At 71.4% G+C, this 23968-nt stretch overlaps 11 non-coding genes across 11 annotated transcripts; all 11 read left to right on the top strand.

Moving 5' to 3' along the window:
* The first annotated feature begins 1914 nt into the window (after positions 1-1914).
* On the top strand, positions 1915-2033 carry LOC138430497 (5S ribosomal RNA). The gene has a single exon (XR_011253193.1). It is a non-coding gene; the product is annotated as a 5S ribosomal RNA (ribosomal RNA).
* Positions 2034-3999: 1966 nt separating this feature from the next.
* LOC138430471 (5S ribosomal RNA) lies at positions 4000-4118 on the top strand. The gene has a single exon (XR_011253168.1). It is a non-coding gene; the product is annotated as a 5S ribosomal RNA (ribosomal RNA).
* A 1953-nt stretch (positions 4119-6071) lies between these two features.
* Positions 6072-6190, top strand: LOC138430610 (5S ribosomal RNA). Its single transcript, XR_011253299.1, has one exon. It is a non-coding gene; the product is annotated as a 5S ribosomal RNA (ribosomal RNA).
* A 1968-nt stretch (positions 6191-8158) lies between these two features.
* LOC138430603 (5S ribosomal RNA) lies at positions 8159-8277 on the top strand. Its single transcript, XR_011253292.1, has one exon. It is a non-coding gene; the product is annotated as a 5S ribosomal RNA (ribosomal RNA).
* Positions 8278-10233: 1956 nt separating this feature from the next.
* Positions 10234-10352, top strand: LOC138430470 (5S ribosomal RNA). Its single transcript, XR_011253167.1, has one exon. It is a non-coding gene; the product is annotated as a 5S ribosomal RNA (ribosomal RNA).
* Positions 10353-12312: 1960 nt separating this feature from the next.
* On the top strand, positions 12313-12431 carry LOC138430469 (5S ribosomal RNA). The gene has a single exon (XR_011253166.1). It is a non-coding gene; the product is annotated as a 5S ribosomal RNA (ribosomal RNA).
* A 1949-nt stretch (positions 12432-14380) lies between these two features.
* Positions 14381-14499, top strand: LOC138430486 (5S ribosomal RNA). The gene has a single exon (XR_011253182.1). It is a non-coding gene; the product is annotated as a 5S ribosomal RNA (ribosomal RNA).
* A 1972-nt stretch (positions 14500-16471) lies between these two features.
* On the top strand, positions 16472-16590 carry LOC138430695 (5S ribosomal RNA). The gene has a single exon (XR_011253370.1). It is a non-coding gene; the product is annotated as a 5S ribosomal RNA (ribosomal RNA).
* Positions 16591-18547: 1957 nt separating this feature from the next.
* On the top strand, positions 18548-18666 carry LOC138430693 (5S ribosomal RNA). The gene has a single exon (XR_011253369.1). It is a non-coding gene; the product is annotated as a 5S ribosomal RNA (ribosomal RNA).
* Positions 18667-20634: 1968 nt separating this feature from the next.
* LOC138430474 (5S ribosomal RNA) lies at positions 20635-20753 on the top strand. Its single transcript, XR_011253171.1, has one exon. It is a non-coding gene; the product is annotated as a 5S ribosomal RNA (ribosomal RNA).
* Positions 20754-22715: 1962 nt separating this feature from the next.
* On the top strand, positions 22716-22834 carry LOC138430692 (5S ribosomal RNA). Its single transcript, XR_011253368.1, has one exon. It is a non-coding gene; the product is annotated as a 5S ribosomal RNA (ribosomal RNA).
* The last annotated feature ends 1134 nt before the right edge of the window (positions 22835-23968 follow it).

The raw sequence follows: 23968 nt of genomic DNA, 5'->3' as shown, positions 1-23968 counted from the left end.
CCAGCCGCACCGCAAGCCGCACCAGCCGCTGGCCCCTGGCACCCCACCGCGCTCAGAGCCGCCGCCTGCCTTCCAGCCCCTCTCAGGTTGGCTGGCCGGGGCCCCGACTCCCGCTGCAGACCTGGGTTGCCTCCGCGCGGCCCGCGAGCCCCTCGGCTTTCGGCGTCCAGGAAACCAGAGGAACGGCGGCGGCGGGGGCGCGGGGGTCTCTGTCTGGGGCTCCCTTGGCAGGCCTCAGGCAATTCTGGGCGGGGCCGGGGCCCCAGCCCCACCCCCAGACGCATCCTGGCAGGCAACCTCGCGGTCTCCCGCAGGCGCGGGCGCACAACACACACACACACACACACACACACACACACACACACACCCTCACGCCCGCCCCCCTCCCCCCAAACACAGGCACACCTCCCGCAGCCCAGACAGGTCAAGAGCCGGAAACCACAAGTAAGGGAGACGGAGAAAGAGGGAGAGAGAGAGACAGCAAGAGGACCGCACAGGCTTCCAAAGCCCCGGCCGCCACACCCGCCCCCCTCCACTGTGGGTATCCACCCGGCCCCCCAGTCGACCCGACCCCACCACCGTCGCCCACCGACACACTCACACGCACACTCTCTCCCACACTCACCCTCTGGCCTGGGGGCGGGGGCTGGGTCTCGCCTCAGGGAGCCAAGCCGAAGGGGACCTTTGAGACCTCGGCTGCGAGGAAGTCTTGGGGTCCCCACGGGTGATTGCCAGCCCCAGGGCACCGCGTCCAGCCGGGGCTCGCCGGGCCCAAGGCTCACGCCCCCTCCCTTGCGCACGGGCCGCTCTCTGCGGTGTGTGACGGTCTGTGCCAGAGTGTCCGTCTCGGATGGGATGCCGTCCCCTGTGCCCTGTCCGTCTCCCGCTTTCCGTCTGGCTGTGGGTCGGTCGCTCTGTGTCTCCGTCTCTCTGGCTCTCCCTCCCTGGGTGTGCCTGCGCGCTCGTGTCTGTCTGTCTGTCTGCATCTGCATCTGCATCTGCATCAGCATCTGCCCTCTCGCCGTCTTGGGAGCCTGTCTCTGAACCTTCATCTCTTTGCGTCTCTGTCTCTCCTGACCCCCGGCCTGCCGTCCCTTCCTCTGGCCCCGGCCTCTCACGGGGGGGTGCTCTGGCCGTGGCCCTGGCTGACGAGCTTGCGCCGGCCGGCTGTCTCACTTGGCGTGGGTGCCTGCGAGTGTGTCTGTGTGCCTGTCCGTGTGGCTGCACGTCGCTCGTCTGCACCCTCAGCAAGGTCCGGTGCTTGGAGGGCGGCGTGGGGGGAAGGGGGGGGCCTCGGTAGGGCGAAGGGGTGGGGCTGACGAGCTCTGGTCGCCGGCGCTGGTGGCTGCAGGTGGGTTTGGGCACCGCGCAGGTGCCGGGCAGGATGGGCGCTCAGGGCCACGGCTGGGCTGCGCCTAGGCACGCAGGAGGCTCAGAGGACCGCGGGCCCCAGCGAGCCCCGAGGCCCTGGGCAGCGAACGCCTTGGGGAGGTGGGCGAGGGGCTGGGGGAGGGGCGGCGGCCCCCGAGCCGGGTGGTGCCTGGAGGGTCCCAGGGTGGGAGAGCGCCACGACCTCGGCGACCCTCACTCCACCCTCCCCGCTACACCCACCGGCGGGCACACCCGGCTGGCTGCTCCCGGTCCCGGAAGCCCTGTGGTCCCCCGGGCCGGGCCGGCGGTGTGTTGGCCGGGGGGGGGGGGGGGGGGCGGGGACGTGGGCGGGGCCGGGGGGCGGGGCGGCGTGTGCCGGCCACCGGGCCGCCGGGAGTCCGGTCGCGGGTGGTGCAGCTCAAGTGCAGCGCGCGCTCCGTGGAGAGCTGGAGAGCTGCGGCCGCCGGCTGGCCCGGGCGGCAGTTCAGAGCGAAAGGCAGGCGCAGCGCAGGGCTCTTAGGGCGCCTGGCGGCAGCCGCCTCCGTCTACGGCCATACCACCCTGAATGCGCCCGATCTCGTCTGATCTCGGAAGCTAAGCAGGGTCGGGCCCGGTTAGTACTTGGATGGGAGACCGCCTGGGAATACCGGGTGCTGTAGGCTTTTTGTTGTTTCTGTTTTGCCCTGCCTCCCCTCTCCTTTAGCCCCCGGCCCCAGCCGCACCGCAAGCCGCACCAGCCGCTGGCCCCTGGCACCCCACCGCGCTCAGAGCCGCCGCCTGCCTTCCAGCCCCTCTCAGGTTGGCTGGCCGGGGCCCCGACTCCCGCTGCAGACCTGGGTTGCCTCCGCGCGGCCCGCGAGCCCCTCGGCTTTCGGCGGCCAGGAAACCAGAGGAACGGCGGCGGCGGGGGCGCGGGGGTCTCTGTCTGGGGCTCCCTTGGCAGGCCTCAGGCAATTCTGGGCGGGGCCGGGGCCCCAGCCCCACCCCCAGACGCATCCTGGCAGGCAACCTCGCGGTCTCCCGCAGGCGCGGGCGCACAACACACACACACACACACACACACACACACACACACACACACACACCCTCACGCCCGCCCCCCTCCCCCCAAACACAGGCACACCTCCCGCAGCCCAGACAGGTCAAGAGCCGGAAACCACAAGTAAGGGAGACGGAGAAAGAGGGAGAGAGAGAGACAGCAAGAGGACCGCACAGGCTTCCAAAGCCCCGGCCGCCACACCCTCCCCCCTCCACTGTGGGTATCCACCCGGCCCCCCCAGTCGACCCGACCCCACCGTCGCCCACCGACACACTCACACGCACACTCTCTCCCACACTCACCCTCTGGCCTGGGGGCGGGGGCTGGGTCTCGCCTCAGGGAGCCAAGCCGAAGGGGACCTTTGAGACCTCGGCTGCGAGGAAGTCTTGGGGTCCCCACGGGTGATTGCCAGCCCCAGGGCACCGCGTCCAGCCGGGGCTCGCCGGGCCCAAGGCTCACGCCCCCTCCCTTGCGCGCGGGCCGCTCTCTGCGGTGTGTGACGGTCTGTGCCAGAGTGTCCGTCTCGGATGGGATGCCGTCCCCTGTGCCCTGTCCGTCTCCCGCTTTCCTTCTCGCTGTGGGTCGGTCGCTCTGTGTCTCCGTCTCTCTGGCTCTCCCTCCCTGGGTGTGCCTGCGCGCTCGTGTCTGTCTGTCTGTCTGCATCTGCATCTGCATCTGCATCTGCCCTCTCGCCGTCTTGGGAGCCTGTCTCTGAACCTTCATCTCTTTGCGTCTCTGTCTCTCCTGACCCCCGGCCTGCCGTCCCTTCCTCTGGCCCCGGCCTCTCACGGGGGGGTGCTCTGGCCGTGGCCCTGGCTGACGAGCTTGCGCCGGCCGGCTGTCTCACTTGGCGTGGGTGCCTGCGAGTGTGTCTGTGTGCCTGTCCGTGTGGCTGCACGTCGCTCGTCTGCACCCTCAGCAAGGTCCGGTGCTTGGAGGGCGGCGTGGGGGCAAGGGGGGGGCCTCGGTAGGGCGAAGGGGCGGGGCTGACGAGCTCTGGTCGCCGGCGCTGGTGGCTGCAGGTGGGTTTGGGCACCGCGCAGGTGCCGGGCAGGATGGGCGCTCAGGGCCACGGCTGGGCTGCGCCTAGGCCCGCAGGAGGCTCAGAGGACCGCGGGCCCCAGCGGGCCCCGAGGCCCTGGGCAGCGAACGCCTTGGGGAGGTGGGCGAGGGGCTGGGGGAGGGGCGGCGGCCCCCGAGCCGGGTGGTGCCTGGAGGGTCCCAGGGTGGGAGAGCGCCACGACCTCGGCGCCCCTCACTCCACCCTCCCCGCTACACCCACCGGCGGGCACACCCGGCCGGCTGCTCCCGGTCCCGGAAGCCCTGTGGTCCCCCGGGCCGGGCCGGCGGTGTGTTGGCCGGGGGGGGGGGGGGGGGGGGGGGGGGGACGTGGGGGGGGGCGGGGCGCGGGGCGGCGTGTGCCGGCCACCGGGCCGCCGGGAGTCCGGTCGCGGGTGGTGCAGCTCAAGTGCAGCGCGCGCTCCGTGGAGAGCTGGAGAGCTGCGGCCGCCGGCTGGCCCGGACGGCAGGTCAGAGCGAAAGGCAGGCGCAGCGCAGGGCTCTTAGGGCGCCTGGCGGCAGCCGCCTCCGTCTACGGCCATACCACCCTGAACGCGCCCGATCTCGTCTGATCTCGGAAGCTAAGCAGGGTCGGGCCCGGTTAGTACTTGGATGGGAGACCGCCTGGGAATACCGGGTGCTGTAGGCTTTTTGTTGTTTCTGTTTTGCCCTGCCTCCCCTCTCCTTTAGCCCCCGGCCCCAGCCGCACCGCAAGCCGCACCAGCCGCTGGCCCCTGGCACCCCACCGCGCTCAGAGCCGCCGCCTGCCTTCCAGCCCCTCTCAGGTTGGCTGGCCGGGGCCCCGACTCCCGCTGCAGACCTGGGTTGCCTCCGCGCGGCCCGCGAGCCCCTCGGCTTTCGGCGGCCAGGAAACCAGAGGAACGGCGGCGGCGGGGGCGCGGGGGTCTCTGTCTGGGGCTCCCTTGGCAGGCCTCAGGCAATTCTGGGCGGGGCCGGGGCCCCAGCCCCACCCCCAGACGCATCCTGGCAGGCAACCTCGCGGTCTCCCGCAGGCGCAGGCGCACAACACACACACACACACACACACACACACACACACCCTCACGCCCGCCCCCCTCCCCCCAAACACAGGCACACCTCCCGCAGCCCAGACAGGTCAAGAGCCGGAAACCACAAGTAAGGGAGACGGAGAAAGAGGGAGAGAGAGAGACAGCAAGAGGACCGCACAGGCTTCCAAAGCCCCGGCCGCCACACCCTCCCCCCTCCACTGTGGGTATCCACCCGGCCCCCCCAGTCGACCCGACCCCACCGTCGCCCACCGACACACTCACACGCACACTCTCTCCCACACTCACCCTCTGGCCTGGGGGCGGGGGCTGGGTCTCGCCTCAGGGAGCCAAGCCGAAGGGGACCTTTGAGACCTCGGCTGCGAGGAAGTCTTGGGGTCCCCACGGGTGATTGCCAGCCCCAGGGCACCGCGTCCAGCCGGGGCTCGCCGGGCCCAAGGCTCACGCCCCCTCCCTTGCGCACGGGCCGCTCTCTGCGGTGTGTGACGGTCTGTGCCAGAGTGTCCGTCTCGGATGGGATGCCGTCCCCTGTGCCCTGTCCGTCTCCCGCTTTCCGTCTGGCTGTGGGTCGGTCGCTCTGTGTCTCCGTCTCTCTGGCTCTCCCTCCCTGGGTGTGCCTGCGCGCTCGTGTCTGTCTGTCTGTCTGCATCTGCATCTGCATCTGCATCAGCATCTGCCCTCTCGCCGTCTTGGGAGCCTGTCTCTGAACCTTCATCTCTTTGCGTCTCTGTCTCTCCTGACCCCCGGCCTGCCGTCCCTTCCTCTGGCCCCGGCCTCTCACGGGGGGGTGCTCTGGCCGTGGCCCTGGCTGACGAGCTTGCGCCGGCCGGCTGTCTCACTTGGCGTGGGTGCCTGCGAGTGTGTCTGTGTGCCTGTCCGTGTGGCTGCACGTCGCTCGTCTGCACCCTCAGCAAGGTCCGGTGCTTGGAGGGCGGCGTGGGGGCAAGGGGGGGCCTCGGTAGGGCGAAGGGGCGGGGCTGACGAGCTCTGGTCGCCGGCGCGGGTGGCTGCAGGTGGGTTTGGGCACCGCGCAGGTGCCGGGCAGGATGGGCGCTCAGGGCCACGGCTGGGCTGCGCCTAGGCCCGCAGGAGGCTCAGAGGACCGCGGGCCCCAGCGAGCCCCGAGGCCCTGGGCAGCGAACGCCTTGGGGAGGTGGGCGAGGGGCTGGGGGAGGGGCGGCGGCCCCCGAGCCGGGTGGTGCCTGGAGGGTCCCAGGGTGGGAGAGCGCCACGACCTCGGCGACCCTCACTCCACCCTCCCCGCTACACCCACCGGCGGGCACACCCGGCTGGCTGCTCCCGGTCCCGGAAGCCCTGTGGTCCCCCGGGCCGGGCCGGCGGTGTGTTGGCCGGGGGGGGGGGGGGGGCGGGGACGTGGGCGGGGCCGGGGGGCGGGGCGGCGTGTGCCGGCCACCGGGCCGCCGGGAGTCCGGTCGCGGGTGGTGCAGCTCAAGTGCAGCGCGCGCTCCGTGGAGAGCTGGAGAGCTGCGGCCGCCGGCTGGCCCGGGCGGCAGTTCAGAGCGAAAGGCAGGCGCAGCGCAGGGCTCTTAGGGCGCCTGGCGGCAGCCGCCTCCGTCTACGGCCATACCACCCTGAATGCGCCCGATCTCGTCTGATATCGGAAGCTAAGCAGGGTCGGGCCCGGTTAGTACTTGGATGGGAGACCGCCTGGGAATACCGGGTGCTGTAGGCTTTTTGTTGTTTCTGTTTTGCCCTGCCTCCCCTCTCCTTTAGCCCCCGGCCCCAGCCGCACCGCAAGCCGCACCAGCCGCTGGCCCCTGGCACCCCACCGCGCTCAGAGCCGCCGCCTGCCTTCCAGCCCCTCTCAGGTTGGCTGGCCGGGGCCCCGACTCCCGCTGCAGACCTGGGTTGCCTCCGCGCGGCCCGCGAGCCCCTCGGCTTTCGGCGGCCAGGAAACCAGAGGAACGGCGGCGGCGGGGGCGCGGGGGTCTCTGTCTGGGGCTCCCTTGGCAGGCCTCAGGCAATTCTGGGCGGGGCCGGGGCCCCAGCCCCACCCCCAGACGCATCCTGGCAGGCAACCTCGCGGTCTCCCGCAGGCGCGGGCGCACAACACACACACACACACACACACACACACACACACACACACACACACACCCTCACGCCCGCCCCCCTCCCCCCAAACACAGGCACACCTCCCGCAGCCCAGACAGGTCAAGAGCCGGAAACCACAAGTAAGGGAGACGGAGAAAGAGGGAGAGAGAGAGACAGCAAGAGGACCGCACAGGCTTCCAAAGCCCCGGCCGCCACACCCTCCCCCCTCCACTGTGGGTATCCACCCGGCCCCCCCAGTCGACCCGACCCCACCGTCGCCCACCGACACACTCACACGCACACTCTCTCCCACACTCACCCTCTGGCCTGGGGGCGGGGGCTGGGTCTCGCCTCAGGGAGCCAAGCCGAAGGGGACCTTTGAGACCTCGGCTGCGAGGAAGTCTTGGGGTCCCCACGGGTGATTGCCAGCCCCAGGGCACCGCGTCCAGCCGGGGCTCGCCGGGCCCAAGGCTCACGCCCCCTCCCTTGCGCGCGGGCCGCTCTCTGCGGTGTGTGACGGTCTGTGCCAGAGTGTCCGTCTCGGATGGGATGCCGTCCCCTGTGCCCTGTCCGTCTCCCGCTTTCCTTCTCGCTGTGGGTCGGTCGCTCTGTGTCTCCGTCTCTCTGGCTCTCCCTCCCTGGGTGTGCCTGCGCGCTCGTGTCTGTCTGTCTGTCTGCATCTGCATCTGCATCTGCATCTGCCCTCTCGCCGTCTTGGGAGCCTGTCTCTGAACCTTCATCTCTTTGCGTCTCTGTCTCTCCTGACCCCCGGCCTGCCGTCCCTTCCTCTGGCCCCGGCCTCTCACGGGGGGGTGCTCTGGCCGTGGCCCTGGCTGACGAGCTTGCGCCGGCCGGCTGTCTCACTTGGCGTGGGTGCCTGCGAGTGTGTCTGTGTGCCTGTCCGTGTGGCTGCACGTCGCTCGTCTGCACCCTCAGCAAGGTCCGGTGCTTGGAGGGCGGCGTGGGGGCAAGGGGGGGGCCTCGGTAGGGCGAAGGGGCGGGGCTGACGAGCTCTGGTCGCCGGCGCTGGTGGCTGCAGGTGGGTTTGGGCACCGCGCAGGTGCCGGGCAGGATGGGCGCTCAGGGCCACGGCTGGGCTGCGCCTAGGCCCGCAGGAGGCTCAGAGGACCGCGGGCCCCAGCGGGCCCCGAGGCCCTGGGCAGCGAACGCCTTGGGGAGGTGGGCGAGGGGCTGGGGGAGGGGCGGCGGCCCCCGAGCCGGGTGGTGCCTGGAGGGTCCCAGGGTGGGAGAGCGCCACGACCTCGGGGCCCCTCACTCCACCCTCCCCGCTACACCCACCGGCGGGCACACCCGGCCGGCTGCTCCCGGTCCCGGAAGCCCTGTGGTCCCCCGGGCCGGGCCGGCGGTGTGTTGGCCGGGGGGGGGGGGGGGGGGGGGGGGGGGGCGGGGGCGGGGGGGGGGCGCGGGGCGGCGTGTGCCGGCCACCGGGCCGCCGGGAGTCCGGTCGCGGGTGGTGCAGCTCAAGTGCAGCGCGCGCTCCGTGGAGAGCTGGAGAGCTGCGGCCGCCGGCTGGCCCGGACGGCAGGTCAGAGCGAAAGGCAGGCGCAGCGCAGGGCTCTTAGGGCGCCTGGCGGCAGCCGCCTCCGTCTACGGCCATTCCACCCTGAACGCGCCCGATCTCGTCTGATCTCGGAAGCTAAGCAGGGTCGGGCCCGGTTAGTACTTGGATGGGAGACCGCCTGGGAATACCGGGTGCTGTAGGCTTTTTGTTGTTTCTGTTTTGCCCTGCCTCCCCTCTCCTTTAGCCCCCGGCCCCAGCCGCACCGCAAGCCGCACCAGCCGCTGGCCCCTGGCACCCCACCGCGCTCAGAGCCGCCGCCTGCCTTCCAGCCCCTCTCAGGTTGGCTGGCCGGGGCCCCGACTCCCGCTGCAGACCTGGGTTGCCTCCGCGCGGCCCGCGAGCCCCTCGGCTTTCGGCGTCCAGGAAACCAGAGGAACGGCGGCGGCGGGGGCGCGGGGGTCTCTGTCTGGGGCTCCCTTGGCAGGCCTCAGGCAATTCTGGGCGGGGCCGGGGCCCCAGCCCCACCCCCAGACGCATCCTGGCAGGCAACCTCGCGGTCTCCCGCAGGCGCAGGCGCACAACACACACACACACACACACACACACACACACACACCCTCACGCCCGCCCCCCTCCCCCCAAACACAGGCACACCTCCCGCAGCCCAGACAGGTCAAGAGCCGGAAACCACAAGTAAGGGAGACGGAGAAAGAGGGAGAGAGAGAGACAGCAAGAGGACCGCACAGGCTTCCAAAGCCCCGGCCGCCACACCCTCCCCCCTCCACTGTGGGTATCCACCCGGCCCCCCCAGTCGACCCGACCCCACCGTCGCCCACCGACACACTCACACGCACACTCTCTCCCACACTCACCCTCTGGCCTGGGGGCGGGGGCTGGGTCTCGCCTCAGGGAGCCAAGCCGAAGGGGACCTTTGAGACCTCGGCTGCGAGGAAGTCTTGGGGGTCCCCACGGGTGATTGCCAGCCCCAGGGCACCGCGTCCAGCCGGGGCTCGCCGGGCCCAAGGCTCACGCCCCCTCCCTTGCGCACGGGCCGCTCTCTGCGGTGTGTGACGGTCTGTGCCAGAGTGTCCGTCTCGGATGGGATGCCGTCCCCTGTGCCCTGTCCGTCTCCCGCTTTCCGTCTCGCTGTGGGTCGGTCGCTCTGTGTCTCCGTCTCTCTGGCTCTCCCTCCCTGGGTGTGCCTGCGCGCTCGTGTCTGTCTGTCTGTCTGCATCTGCATCTGCATCTGCATCTGCCCTCTCGCCGTCTTGGGAGCCTGTCTCTGAACCTTCATCTCTTTGCGTCTCTGTCTCTCCTGACCCCCGGCCTGCCGTCCCTTCCTCTGGCCCCGGCCTCTCACGGGGGGGTGCTCTGGCCGTGGCCCTGGCTGACGAGCTTGCGCCGGCCGGCTGTCTCACTTGGCGTGGGTGCCTGCGAGTGTGTCTGTGTGCCTGTCCGTGTGGCTGCACGTCGCTCGTCTGCACCCTCAGCAAGGTCCGGTGCTTGGAGGGCGGCGTGGGGGCAAGGGGGGGCCTCGGTAGGGCGAAGGGGTGGGGCTGACGAGCTCTGGTCGCCGGCGCTGGTGGCTGCAGGTGGGTTTGGGCACCGCGCAGGTGCCGGGCAGGATGGGCGCTCAGGGCCACGGCTGGGCTGCGCCTAGGCACGCAGGAGGCTCAGAGGACCGCGGGCCCCAGCGGGCCCCGAGGCCCTGGGCAGCGAACGCCTAGGGGAGGTGGGCGAGGGGCTGGGGGAGGGGCGGCGGCCCCCGAGCCGGGTGGTGCCTGGAGGGTCCCAGGGTGGGAGAGCGCCACGACCTCGGCGACCCTCACTCCACCCTCCCCGCTACACCCACCGGCGGGCACACCCGGCTGGCTGCTCCCGGTCCCGGAAGCCCTGTGGTCCCCCGGGCCGGGCCGGCGGTGTGTTGGCCGGGGGGGGGGGGGGGGGGGGGGGGGGGGGGGGGGGGGGGGCGGGGCGCGGGGCGGCGTGTGCCGGCCACCGGGCCGCCGGGAGTCCGGTCGCGGGTGGTGCAGCTCAAGTGCAGCGCGCGCTCCGTGGAGAGCTGGAGAGCTGCGGCCGCCGGCTGGCCCGGACGGCAGGTCAGAGCGAAAGGCAGGCGCAGCGCAGGGCTCTTAGGGCGCCTGGCGGCAGCCGCCTCCGTCTACGGCCATACCACCCTGAACGCGCCCGATCTCGTCTGATCTCGGAAGCTAAGCAGGGTCGGGCCCGGTTAGTACTTGGATGGGAGACCGCCTGGGAATACCGGGTGCTGTAGGCTTTTTGTTGTTTCTGTTTTGCCCTGCCTCCCCTCTCCTTTAGCCCCCGGCCCCAGCCGCACCGCAAGCCGCACCAGCCGCTGGCCCCTGGCACCCCACCGCGCTCAGAGCCGCCGCCTGCCTTCCAGCCCCTCTCAGGTTGGCTGGCCGGGGCCCCGACTCCCGCTGCAGACCTGGGTTGCCTCCGCGCGGCCCGCGAGCCCCTCGGCTTTCGGCGTCCAGGAAACCAGAGGAACGGCGGCGGCGGGGGCGCGGGGGTCTCTGTCTGGGGCTCCCTTGGCAGGCCTCAGGCAATTCTGGGCGGGGCCGGGGCCCCAGCCCCACCCCCAGACGCATCCTGGCAGGCAACCTCGCGGTCTCCCGCAGGCGCGGGCGCACAACACACACACACACACACACACACACACACACACACACACCCTCACGCCCGCCCCCCTCCCCCCAAACACAGGCACACCTCCCGCAGCCCAGACAGGTCAAGAGCCGGAAACCACAAGTAAGGGAGACGGAGAAAGAGGGAGAGAGAGAGACAGCAAGAGGACCGCACAGGCTTCCAAAGCCCCGGCCGCCACACCCTCCCCCCTCCACTGTGGGTATCCACCCGGCCCCCCCAGTCGACCCGACCCCACCGTCGCCCACCGACACACTCACACGCACACTCTCTCCCACACTCACCCTCTGGCCTGGGGGCGGGGGCTGGGTCTCGCCTCAGGGAGCCAAGCCGAAGGGGACCTTTGAGACCTCGGCTGCGAGGAAGTCTTGGGGGTCCCCACGGGTGATTGCCAGCCCCAGGGCACCGCGTCCAGCCGGGGCTCGCCGGGCCCAAGGCTCACGCCCCCTCCCTTGCGCACGGGCCGCTCTCTGCGGTGTGTGACGGTCTGTGCCAGAGTGTCCGTCTCGGATGGGATGCCGTCCCCTGTGCCCTGTCCGTCTCCCGCTTTCCGTCTCGCTGTGGGTCGGTCGCTCTGTGTCTCCGTCTCTCTGGCTCTCCCTCCCTGGGTGTGCCTGCGCGCTCGTGTCTGTCTGTCTGTCTGCATCTGCATCTGCATCTGCATCTGCCCTCTCGCCGTCTTGGGAGCCTGTCTCTGAACCTTCATCTCTTTGCGTCTCTGTCTCTCCTGACCCCCGGCCTGCCGTCCCTTCCTCTGGCCCCGGCCTCTCACGGGTGGGTGCTCTGGCCGTGGCCCTGGCTGACGAGCTTGCGCCGGCCGGCTGTCTCACTTGGCGTGGGTGCCTGCGAGTGTGTCTGTGTGCCTGTCCGTGTGGCTGCACGTCGCTCGTCTGCACCCTCAGCAAGGTCCGGTGCTTGGAGGGCGGCGTGGGGGCAAGGGGGGGCCTCGGTAGGGCGAAGGGGCGGGGCTGACGAGCTCTGGTCGCCGGCGCTGGTGGCTGCAGGTGGGTTTGGGCACCGCGCAGGTGCCGGGCAGGATGGGCGCTCAGGGCCACGGCTGGGCTGCGCCTAGGCCCGCAGGAGGCTCAGAGGACCCCGGGCCCCAGCGGGCCCCGAGGCCCTGGGCAGCGAACGCCTTGGGGAGGTGGGCGAGGGGCTGGGGGAGGGGCGGCGGCCCCCGAGCCGGGTGGTGCCTGGAGGGTCCCAGGGTGGGAGAGCGCCACGACCTCGGCGCCCCTCACTCCACCCTCCCCGCTACACCCACCGGCGGGCACACCCGGCCGGCTGCTCCCGGTCCCGGAAGCCCTGTGGTCCCCCGGGCCGGGCCGGCGGTGTGTTGGCCGGGGGGCGGGGGGGGGGGGGGGCGGGGACGTGGGCGGGGGCGGGGCGCGGGGCGGCGTGTGCCGGCCACCGGGCCGCCGGGAGTCCGGTCGCGGGTGGTGCAGCTCAAGTGCAGCGCGCGCTCCGTGGAGAGCTGGAGAGCTGCGGCCGCCGGCTGGCCCGGGCGGCAGGTCAGAGCGAAAGGCAGGCGCAGCGCAGGGCTCTTAGGGCGCCTGGCGGCAGCCGCCTCCGTCTACGGCCATACCACCCTGAACGCGCCCGATCTCGTCTGATCTCGGAAGCTAAGCAGGGTCGGGCCCGGTTAGTACTTGGATGGGAGACCGCCTGGGAATACCGGGTGCTGTAGGCTTTTTGTTGTTTCTGTTTTGCCCTGCCTCCCCTCTCCTTTAGCCCCCGGCCCCAGCCGCACCGCAAGCCGCACCAGCCGCTGGCCCCTGGCACCCCACCGCGCTCAGAGCCGCCGCCTGCCTTCCAGCCCCTCTCAGGTTGGCTGGCCGGGGCCCCGACTCCCGCTGCAGACCTGGGTTGCCTCCGCGCGGCCCGCGAGCCCCTCGGCTTTCGGCGGCCAGGAAACCAGAGGAACGGCGGCGGCGGGGGCGCGGGGGTCTCTGTCTGGGGCTCCCTTGGCAGGCCTCAGGCAATTCTGGGCGGGGCCGGGGCCCCAGCCCCACCCCCAGACGCATCCTGGCAGGCAACCTCGCGGTCTCCCGCAGGCGCAGGCGCACAACACACACACACACACACACACACACACACACACACCCTCACGCCCGCCCCCCTCCCCCCAAACACAGGCACACCTCCCGCAGCCCAGACAGGTCAAGAGCCGGAAACCACAAGTAAGGGAGACGGAGAAAGAGGGAGAGAGAGAGACAGCAAGAGGACCGCACAGGCTTCCAAAGCCCCGGCCGCCACACCCTCCCCCCTCCACTGTGGGTATCCACCCGGCCCCCCCAGTCGACCCGACCCCACCGTCGCCCACCGACACACTCACACGCACACTCTCTCCCACACTCACCCTCTGGCCTGGGGGCGGGGGCTGGGTCTCGCCTCAGGGAGCCAAGCCGAAGGGGACCTTTGAGACCTCGGCTGCGAGGAAGTCTTGGGGGTCCCCACGGGTGATTGCCAGCCCCAGGGCACCGCGTCCAGCCGGGGCTCGCCGGGCCCAAGGCTCACGCCCCCTCCCTTGCGCACGGGCCGCTCTCTGCGGTGTGTGACGGTCTGTGCCAGAGTGTCCGTCTCGGATGGGATGCCGTCCCCTGTGCCCTGTCCGTCTCCCGCTTTCCGTCTCGCTGTGGGTCGGTCGCTCTGTGTCTCCGTCTCTCTGGCTCTCCCTCCCTGGGTGTGCCTGCGCGCTCGTGTCTGTCTGTCTGTCTGCATCTGCATCTGCATCTGCATCTGCCCTCTCGCCGTCTTGGGAGCCTGTCTCTGAACCTTCATCTCTTTGCGTCTCTGTCTCTCCTGACCCCCGGCCTGCCGTCCCTTCCTCTGGCCCCGGCCTCTCACGGGGGGGTGCTCTGGCCGTGGCCCTGGCTGACGAGCTTGCGCCGGCCGGCTGTCTCACTTGGCGTGGGTGCCTGCGAGTGTGTCTGTGTGCCTGTCCGTGTGGCTGCACGTCGCTCGTCTGCACCCTCAGCAAGGTCCGGTGCTTGGAGGGCGGCGTGGGGGCAAGGGGGGGGCCTCGGTAGGGCGAAGGGGTGGGGCTGACGAGCTCTGGTCGCCGGCGCTGGTGGCTGCAGGTGGGTTTGGGCACCGCGCAGGTGCCGGGCAGGATGGGCGCTCAGGGCCACGGCTGGGCTGCGCCTAGGCCCGCAGGAGGCTCAGAGGACCGCGGGCCCCAGCGAGCCCCGAGGCCCTGGGCAGCGAACGCCTTGGGGAGGTGGGCGAGGGGCTGGGGGAGGGGCGGCGGCCCCCGAGCCGGGTGGTGCCTGGAGGGTCCCAGGGTGGGAGAGCGCCACGACCTCGGCGACCCTCACTCCACCCTCCCCGCTACACCCACCGGCGGGCACACCCGGCTGGCTGCTCCCGGTCCCGGAAGCCCTGTGGTCCCCCGGGCCGGGCCGGCGGTGTGTTGGCCGGGGGGGGGGGGGGCGGGGACGGGGGCGGGGCCGGGGGGCGGGGCGGCGTGTGCCGGCCACCGGGCCGCCGGGAGTCCGGTCGCGGGTGGTGCAGCTCAAGTGCAGCGCGCGCTCCGTGGAGAGCTGGAGAGCTGCGGCCGCCGGCTGGCCCGGACGGCAGTTCAGAGCGAAAGGCAGGCGCAGCGCAGGGCTCTTAGGGCGCCTGGCGGCAGCCGCCTCCGTCTACGGCCATACCACCCTGAATGCGCCCGATCTCGTCTGATCTCGGAAGCTAAGCAGGGTCGGGCCCGGTTAGTACTTGGATGGGAGACCGCCTGGGAATACCGGGTGCTGTAGGCTTTTTGTTGTTTCTGTTTTGCCCTGCCTCCCCTCTCCTTTAGCCCCCGGCCCCAGCCGCACCGCAAGCCGCACCAGCCGCTGGCCCCTGGCACCCCACCGCGCTCAGAGCCGCCGCCTGCCTTCCAGCCCCTCTCAGGTTGGCTGGCCGGGGCCCCGACTCCCGCTGCAGACCTGGGTTGCCTCCGCGCGGCCCGCGAGCCCCTCGGCTTTCGGCGGCCAGGAAACCAGAGGAACGGCGGCGGCGGGGGCGCGGGGGTCTCTGTCTGGGGCTCCCTTGGCAGGCCTCAGGCAATTCTGGGCGGGGCCGGGGCCCCAGCCCCACCCCCAGACGCATCCTGGCAGGCAACCTCGCGGTCTCCCGCAGGCGCGGGCGCACAACACACACACACACACACACACACACACACACACACACACACACACCCTCACGCCCGCCCCCCTCCCCCCAAACACAGGCACACCTCCCGCAGCCCAGACAGGTCAAGAGCCGGAAACCACAAGTAAGGGAGACGGAGAAAGAGGGAGAGAGAGAGACAGCAAGAGGACCGCACAGGCTTCCAAAGCCCCGGCCGCCCCACCCTCCCCCCTCCACTGTGGGTATCCACCCGGCCCCCCCAGTCGACCCGACCCCACCGTCGCCCACCGACACACTCACACGCACACTCTCTCCCACACTCACCCTCTGGCCTGGGGGCGGGGGCTGGGTCTCGCCTCAGGGAGCCAAGCCGAAGGGGACCTTTGAGACCTCGGCTGCGAGGAAGTCTTGGGGTCCCCACGGGTGATTGCCAGCCCCAGGGCACCGCGTCCAGCCGGGGCTCGCCGGGCCCAAGGCTCACGCCCCCTCCCTTGCGCACGGGCCGCTCTCTGCGGTGTGTGACGGTCTGTGCCAGAGTGTCCGTCTCGGATGGGATGCCGTCCCCTGTGCCCTGTCCGTCTCCCGCTTTCCTTCTCGCTGTGGGTCGGTCGCTCTGTGTCTCCGTCTCTCTGGCTCTCCCTCCCTGGGTGTGCCTGCGCGCTCGTGTCTGTCTGTCTGTCTGCATCTGCATCTGCATCTGCCCTCTCGCCGTCTTGGGAGCCTGTCTCTGAACCTTCATCTCTTTGCGTCTCTGTCTCTCCTGACCCCCGGCCTGCCGTCCCTTCCTCTGGCCCCGGCCTCTCACGGGTGGGTGCTCTGGCCGTGGCCCTGGCTGACGAGCTTGCGCCGGCCGGCTGTCTCACTTGGCGTGGGTGCCTGCGAGTGTGTCTGTGTGCCTGTCCGTGTGGCTGCACGTCGCTCGTCTGCACCCTCAGCAAGGTCCGGTGCTTGGAGGGCGGCGTGGGGGCAAGGGGGGGGCCTCGGTAGGGCGAAGGGGCGGGGCTGACGAGCTCTGGTCGCCGGCGCTGGTGGCTGCAGGTGGGTTTGGGCACCGCGCAGGTGCCGGGCAGGATGGGCGCTCAGGGCCACGGCTGGGCTGCGCCTAGGCCCGCAGGAGGCTCAGAGGACCGCGGGCCCCAGCGGGCCCCGAGGCCCTGGGCAGCGAACGCCTTGGGGAGGTGGGCGAGGGGCTGGGGGAGGGGCGGCGGCCCCCGAGCCGGGTGGTGCCTGGAGGGTCCCAGGGTGGGAGAGCGCCACGACCTCGGCGCCCCTCACTCCACCCTCCCCGCTACACCCACCGGCGGGCACACCCGGCCGGCTGCTCCCGGTCCCGGAAGCCCTGTGGTCCCCCGGGCCGGGCCGGCGGTGTGTTGGCCGGGGGGGGGGGGGGGGGGGGGGGGGGGGGGGGGGCGGGGACGTGGGCGGGGGCGGGGCGCGGGGCGGCGTGTGCCGGCCACCGGGCCGCCGGGAGTCCGGTCGCGGGTGGTGCAGCTCAAGTGCAGCGCGCGCTCCGTGGAGAGCTGGAGAGCTGCGGCCGCCGGCTGGCCCGGACGGCAGGTCAGAGCGAAAGGCAGGCGCAGCGCAGGGCTCTTAGGGCGCCTGGCGGCAGCCGCCTCCGTCTACGGCCATACCACCCTGAACGCGCCCGATCTCGTCTGATCTCGGAAGCTAAGCAGGGTCGGGCCCGGTTAGTACTTGGATGGGAGACCGCCTGGGAATACCGGGTGCTGTAGGCTTTTTGTTGTTTCTGTTTTGCCCTGCCTCCCCTCTCCTTTAGCCCCCGGCCCCAGCCGCACCGCAAGCCGCACCAGCCGCTGGCCCCTGGCACCCCACCGCGCTCAGAGCCGCCGCCTGCCTTCCAGCCCCTCTCAGGTTGGCTGGCCGGGGCCCCGACTCCCGCTGCAGACCTGGGTTGCCTCCGCGCGGCCCGCGAGCCCCTCGGCTTTCGGCGTCCAGGAAACCAGAGGAACGGCGGCGGCGGGGGCGCGGGGGTCTCTGTCTGGGGCTCCCTTGGCAGGCCTCAGGCAATTCTGGGCGGGGCCGGGGCCCCAGCCCCACCCCCAGACGCATCCTGGCAGGCAACCTCGCGGTCTCCCGCAGGCGCGGGCGCACAACACACACACACACACACACACACACACACACACACACACCCTCACGCCCGCCCCCCTCCCCCCAAACACAGGCACACCTCCCGCAGCCCAGACAGGTCAAGAGCCGGAAACCACAAGTAAGGGAGACGGAGAAAGAGGGAGAGAGAGAGACAGCAAGAGGACCGCACAGGCTTCCAAAGCCCCGGCCGCCACACCCTCCCCCCTCCACTGTGGGTATCCACCCGGCCCCCCCAGTCGACCCGACCCCACCGTCGCCCACCGACACACTCACACGCACACTCTCTCCCACACTCACCCTCTGGCCTGGGGGCGGGGGCTGGGTCTCGCCTCAGGGAGCCAAGCCGAAGGGGACCTTTGAGACCTCGGCTGCGAGGAAGTCTTGGGGGTCCCCACGGGTGATTGCCAGCCCCAGGGCACCGCGTCCAGCCGGGGCTCGCCGGGCCCAAGGCTCACGCCCCCTCCCTTGCGCACGGGCCGCTCTCTGCGGTGTGTGACGGTCTGTGCCAGAGTGTCCGTCTCGGATGGGATGCCGTCCCCTGTGCCCTGTCCGTCTCCCGCTTTCCGTCTCGCTGTGGGTCGGTCGCTCTGTGTCTCCGTCTCTCTGGCTCTCCCTCCCTGGGTGTGCCTGCGCGCTCGTGTCTGTCTGTCTGTCTGCATCTGCATCTGCATCTGCATCTGCCCTCTCGCCGTCTTGGGAGCCTGTCTCTGAACCTTCATCTCTTTGCGTCTCTGTCTCTCCTGACCCCCGGCCTGCCGTCCCTTCCTCTGGCCCCGGCCTCTCACGGGTGGGTGCTCTGGCCGTGGCCCTGGCTGACGAGCTTGCGCCGGCCGGCTGTCTCACTTGGCGTGGGTGCCTGCGAGTGTGTCTGTGTGCCTGTCCGTGTGGCTGCACGTCGCTCGTCTGCACCCTCAGCAAGGTCCGGTGCTTGGAGGGCGGCGTGGGGGCAAGGGGGGGCCTCGGTAGGGCGAAGGGGCGGGGCTGACGAGCTCTGGTCGCCGGCGCTGGTGGCTGCAGGTGGGTTTGGGCACCGCGCAGGTGCCGGGCAGGATGGGCGCTCAGGGCCACGGCTGGGCTGCGCCTAGGCCCGCAGGAGGCTCAGAGGACCGCGGGCCCCAGCGGGCCCCGAGGCCCTGGGCAGCGAACGCCTTGGGGAGGTGGGCGAGGGGCTGGGGGAGGGGCGGCGGCCCCCGAGCCGGGTGGTGCCTGGAGGGTCCCAGGGTGGGAGAGCGCCACGACCTCGGCGCCCCTCACTCCACCCTCCCCGCTACACCCACCGGCGGGCACACCCGGCCGGCTGCTCCCGGTCCCGGAAGCCCTGTGGTCCCCGGGCCGGGCCGGCGGTGTGTTGGCCGGGGGGCGGGGGGGGGGGGGCGGGGACGTGGGCGGGGGCGGGGCGCGGGGCGGCGTGTGCCGGCCACCGGGCCGCCGGGAGTCCGGTCGCGGGTGGTGCAGCTCAAGTGCAGCGCGCGCTCCGTGGAGAGCTGGAGAGCTGCGGCCGCCGGCTGGCCCGGGCGGCAGGTCAGAGCGAAAGGCAGGCGCAGCGCAGGGCTCTTAGGGCGCCTGGCGGCAGCCGCCTCCGTCTACGGCCATACCACCCTGAACGCGCCCGATCTCGTCTGATCTCGGAAGCTAAGCAGGGTCGGGCCCGGTTAGTACTTGGATGGGAGACCGCCTGGGAATACCGGGTGCTGTAGGCTTTTTGTTGTTTCTGTTTTGCCCTGCCTCCCCTCTCCTTTAGCCCCCGGCCCCAGCCGCACCGCAAGCCGCACCAGCCGCTGGCCCCTGGCACCCCACCGCGCTCAGAGCCGCCGCCTGCCTTCCAGCCCCTCTCAGGTTGGCTGGCCGGGGCCCCGACTCCCGCTGCAGACCTGGGTTGCCTCCGCGCGGCCCGCGAGCCCCTCGGCTTTCGGCGTCCAGGAAACCAGAGGAACGGCGGCGGCGGGGGCGCGGGGGTCTCTGTCTGGGGCTCCCTTGGCAGGCCTCAGGCAATTCTGGGCGGGGCCGGGGCCCCAGCCCCACCCCCAGACGCATCCTGGCAGGCAACCTCGCGGTCTCCCGCAGGCGCGGGCGCACAACACACACACACACACACACACACACACACACACACACACACACCCCTCACGCCCGCCCCCCTCCCCCCAAACACAGGCACACCTCCCGCAGCCCAGACAGGTCAAGAGCCGGAAACCACAAGTAAGGGAGACGGAGAAAGAGGGAGAGAGAGAGACAGCAAGAGGACCGCACAGGCTTCCAAAGCCCCGGCCGCCACACCCTCCCCCCTCCACTGTGGGTATCCACCCGGCCCCCCCAGTCGACCCGACCCCACCACCGTCGCCCACCGACACACTCACACGCACACTCTCTCCCACACTCACCCTCTGGCCTGGGGGCGGGGGCTGGGTCTCGCCTCAGGGAGCCAAGCCGAAGGGGACCTTTGAGACCTCGGCTGCGAGGAAGTCTTGGGGTCCCCACGGGTGATTGCCAGCCCCAGGGCACCGCGTCCAGCCGGGGCTCGCCGGGCCCAAGGCTCACGCCCCCTCCCTTGCGCACGGGCCGCTCTCTGCGGTGTGTGACGGTCTGTGCCAGAGTGTCCGTCTCGGATGGGATGCCGTCCCCTGTGCCCTGTCCGTCTCCCGCTTTCCGTCTCGCTGTGGGTCGGTCGCTCTGTGTCTCCGTCTCTCTGGCTCTCCCTCCCTGGGTGTGCCTGCGCGCTCGTGTCTGTCTGTCTGTCTGCATCTGCATCTGCATCTGCATCAGCATCTGCCCTCTCGCCGTCTTGGGAGCCTGTCTCTGAACCTTCATCTCTTTGCGTCTCTGTCTCTCCTGACCCCCGGCCTGCCGTCCCTTCCTCTGGCCCCGGCCTCTCACGGGGGGGTGCTCTGGCCGTGGCCCTGGCTGACGAGCTTGCGCCGGCCGGCTGTCTCACTTGGCGTGGGTGCCTGCGAGTGTGTCTGTGTGCCTGTCCGTGTGGCTGCACGTCGCTCGTCTGCACCCTCAGCAAGGTCCGGTGCTTGGAGGGCGGCGTGGGGGCAAGGGGGGGGCCTCGGTAGGGCGAAGGGGCGGGGCTGACGAGCTCTGGTCGCCGGCGCTGGTGGCTGCAGGTGGGTTTGGGCACCGCGCAGGTGCCGGGCAGGATGGGCGCTCAGGGCCACGGCTGGGCTGCGCCTAGGCCCGCAGGAGGCTCAGAGGACCGCGGGCCCCAGCGAGCCCCGAGGCCCTGGGCAGCGAACGCCTTGGGGAGGTGGGCGAGGGGCTGGGGGAGGGGCGGCGGCCCCCGAGCCGGGTGGTGCCTGGAGGGTCCCAGGGTGGGAGAGCGCCACGACCTCGGCGACCCTCACTCCACCCTCCCCGCTACACCCACCGGCGGGCACACCCGGCTGGCTGCTCCCGGTCCCGGAAGCCCTGTGGTCCCCCGGGCCGGGCCGGCGGTGTGTTGGCCGGGGGGGGGGGGGGGGCGGGGACGTGGGCGGGGCCGGGGGGCGGGGCGGCGTGTGCCGGCCACCGGGCCGCCGGGAGTCCGGTCGCGGGTGGTGCAGCTCAAGTGCAGCGCGCGCTCCGTGGAGAGCTGGAGAGCTGCGGCCGCCGGCTGGCCCGGACGGCAGTTCAGAGCGAAAGGCAGGCGCAGCGCAGGGCTCTTAGGGCGCCTGGCGGCAGCCGCCTCCGTCTACGGCCATACCACCCTGAATGCGCCCGATCTCGTCTGATCTCGGAAGCTAAGCAGGGTCGGGCCCGGTTAGTACTTGGATGGGAGACCGCCTGGGAATACCGGGTGCTGTAGGCTTTTTGTTGTTTCTGTTTTGCCCTGCCTCCCCTCTCCTTTAGCCCCCGGCCCCAGCCGCACCGCAAGCCGCACCAGCCGCTGGCCCCTGGCACCCCACCGCGCTCAGAGCCGCCGCCTGCCTTCCAGCCCCTCTCAGGTTGGCTGGCCGGGGCCCCGACTCCCGCTGCAGACCTGGGTTGCCTCCGCGCGGCCCGCGAGCCCCTCGGCTTTCGGCGGCCAGGAAACCAGAGGAACGGCGGCGGCGGGGGCGCGGGGGTCTCTGTCTGGGGCTCCCTTGGCAGGCCTCAGGCAATTCTGGGCGGGGCCGGGGCCCCAGCCCCACCCCCAGACGCATCCTGGCAGGCAACCTCGCGGTCTCCCGCAGGCGCGGGCGCACAACACACACACACACACACACACACACACACACACACACACACACACCCTCACGCCCGCCCCCCTCCCCCCAAACACAGGCACACCTCCCGCAGCCCAGACAGGTCAAGAGCCGGAAACCACAAGTAAGGGAGACGGAGAAAGAGGGAGAGAGAGAGACAGCAAGAGGACCGCACAGGCTTCCAAAGCCCCGGCCGCCACACCCTCCCCCCTCCACTGTGGGTATCCACCCGGCCCCCCCAGTCGACCCGACCCCACCGTCGCCCACCGACACACTCACACGCACACTCTCTCCCACACTCACCCTCTGGCCTGGGGGCGGGGGCTGGGTCTCGCCTCAGGGAGCCAAGCCGAAGGGGACCTTTGAGACCTCGGCTGCGAGGAAGTCTTGGGGTCCCCACGGGTGATTGCCAGCCCCAGGGCACCGCGTCCAGCCGGGGCTCGCCGGGCCCAAGGCTCACGCCCCCTCCCTTGCGCACGGGCCGCTCTCTGCGGTGTGTGACGGTCTGTGCCAGAGTGTCCGTCTCGGATGGGATGCCGTCCCCTGTGCCCTGTCCGTCTCCCGCTTTCCTTCTCGCTGTGGGTCGGTCGCTCTGTGTCTCCGTCTCTCTGGCTCTCCCTCCCTGGGTGTGCCTGCGCGCTCGTGTCTGTCTGTCTGTCTGCATCTGCATCTGCATCTGCCCTCTCGCCGTCTTGGGAGCCTGTCTCTGAACCTTCATCTCTTTGCGTCTCTGTCTCTCCTGACCCCCGGCCTGCCGTCCCTTCCTCTGGCCCCGGCCTCTCACGGGTGGGTGCTCTGGCCGTGGCCCTGGCTGACGAGCTTGCGCCGGCCGGCTGTCTCACTTGGCGTGGGTGCCTGCGAGTGTGTCTGTGTGCCTGTCCGTGTGGCTGCACGTCGCTCGTCTGCACCCTCAGCAAGGTCCGGTGCTTGGAGGGCGGCGTGGGGGCAAGGGGGGGGCCTCGGTAGGGCGAAGGGGCGGGGCTGACGAGCTCTGGTCGCCGGCGCTGGTGGCTGCAGGTGGGTTTGGGCACCGCGCAGGTGCCGGGCAGGATGGGCGCTCAGGGCCACGGCTGGGCTGCGCCTAGGCCCGCAGGAGGCTCAGAGGACCGCGGGCCCCAGCGGGCCCCGAGGCCCTGGGCAGCGAACGCCTTGGGGAGGTGGGCGAGGGGCTGGGGGAGGGGCGGCGGCCCCCGAGCCGGGTGGTGCCTGGAGGGTCCCAGGGTGGGAGAGCGCCACGACCTCGGCGCCCCTCACTCCACCCTCCCCGCTACACCCACCGGCGGGCACACCCGGCCGGCTGCTCCCGGTCCCGGAAGCCCTGTGGTCCCCCGGGCCGGGCCGGCGGTGTGTTGGCCGGGGGGGGGGGGGGGGGGGGGGGGCGGGGACGGGGGCGGGGGCGGGGCGCGGGGCGGCGTGTGCCGGCCACCGGGCCGCCGGGAGTCCGGTCGCGGGTGGTGCAGCTCAAGTGCAGCGCGCGCTCCGTGGAGAGCTGGAGAGCTGCGGCCGCCGGCTGGCCCGGACGGCAGGTCAGAGCGAAAGGCAGGCGCAGCGCAGGGCTCTTAGGGCGCCTGGCGGCAGCCGCCTCCGTCTACGGCCATACCACCCTGAACGCGCCCGATCTCGTCTGATCTCGGAAGCTAAGCAGGGTCGGGCCCGGTTAGTACTTGGATGGGAGACCGCCTGGGAATACCGGGTGCTGTAGGCTTTTTGTTGTTTCTGTTTTGCCCTGCCTCCCCTCTCCTTTAGCCCCCGGCCCCAGCCGCACCGCAAGCCGCACCAGCCGCTGGCCCCTGGCACCCCACCGCGCTCAGAGCCGCCGCCTGCCTTCCAGCCCCTCTCAGGTTGGCTGGCCGGGGCCCCGACTCCCGCTGCAGACCTGGGTTGCCTCCGCGCGGCCCGCGAGCCCCTCGGCTTTCGGCGTCCAGGAAACCAGAGGAACGGCGGCGGCGGGGGCGCGGGGGTCTCTGTCTGGGGCTCCCTTGGCAGGCCTCAGGCAATTCTGGGCGGGGCCGGGGCCCCAGCCCCACCCCCAGACGCATCCTGGCAGGCAACCTCGCGGTCTCCCGCAGGCGCGGGCGCACAACACACACACACACACACACACACACACACACACACACACACCCTCACGCCCGCCCCCCTCCCCCCAAACACAGGCACACCTCCCGCAGCCCAGACAGGTCAAGAGCCGGAAACCACAAGTAAGGGAGACGGAGAAAGAGGGAGAGAGAGAGACAGCAAGAGGACCGCACAGGCTTCCAAAGCCCCGGCCGCCACACCCTCCCCCCTCCACTGTGGGTATCCACCCGGCCCCCCCAGTCGACCCGACCCCACCGTCGCCCACCGACACACTCACACGCACACTCTCTCCCACACTCACCCTCTGGCCTGGGGGCGGGGGCTGGGTCTCGCCTCAGGGAGCCAAGCCGAAGGGGACCTTTGAGACCTCGGCTGCGAGGAAGTCTTGGGGGTCCCCACGGGTGATTGCCAGCCCCAGGGCACCGCGTCCAGCCGGGGCTCGCCGGGCCCAAGGCTCACGCCCCCTCCCTTGCGCACGGGCCGCTCTCTGCGGTGTGTGACGGTCTGTGCCAGAGTGTCCGTCTCGGATGGGATGCCGTCCCCTGTGCCCTGTCCGTCTCCCGCTTTCCGTCTCGCTGTGGGTCGGTCGCTCTGTGTCTCCGTCTCTCTGGCTCTCCCTCCCTGGGTGTGCCTGCGCGCTCGTGTCTGTCTGTCTGTCTGCATCTGCATCTGCATCTGCATCTGCCCTCTCGCCGTCTTGGGAGCCTGTCTCTGAACCTTCATCTCTTTGCGTCTCTGTCTCTCCTGACCCCCGGCCTGC

Source organism: Ovis canadensis, chromosome 25 (genome assembly GCF_042477335.2).
Source record: "Ovis canadensis isolate MfBH-ARS-UI-01 breed Bighorn chromosome 25, ARS-UI_OviCan_v2, whole genome shotgun sequence".
In the NCBI taxonomy this organism is placed as follows: Eukaryota; Metazoa; Chordata; class Mammalia; order Artiodactyla; family Bovidae; genus Ovis; species Ovis canadensis.
This window is presented reverse-complemented; position numbering and strand designations above follow the sequence as displayed.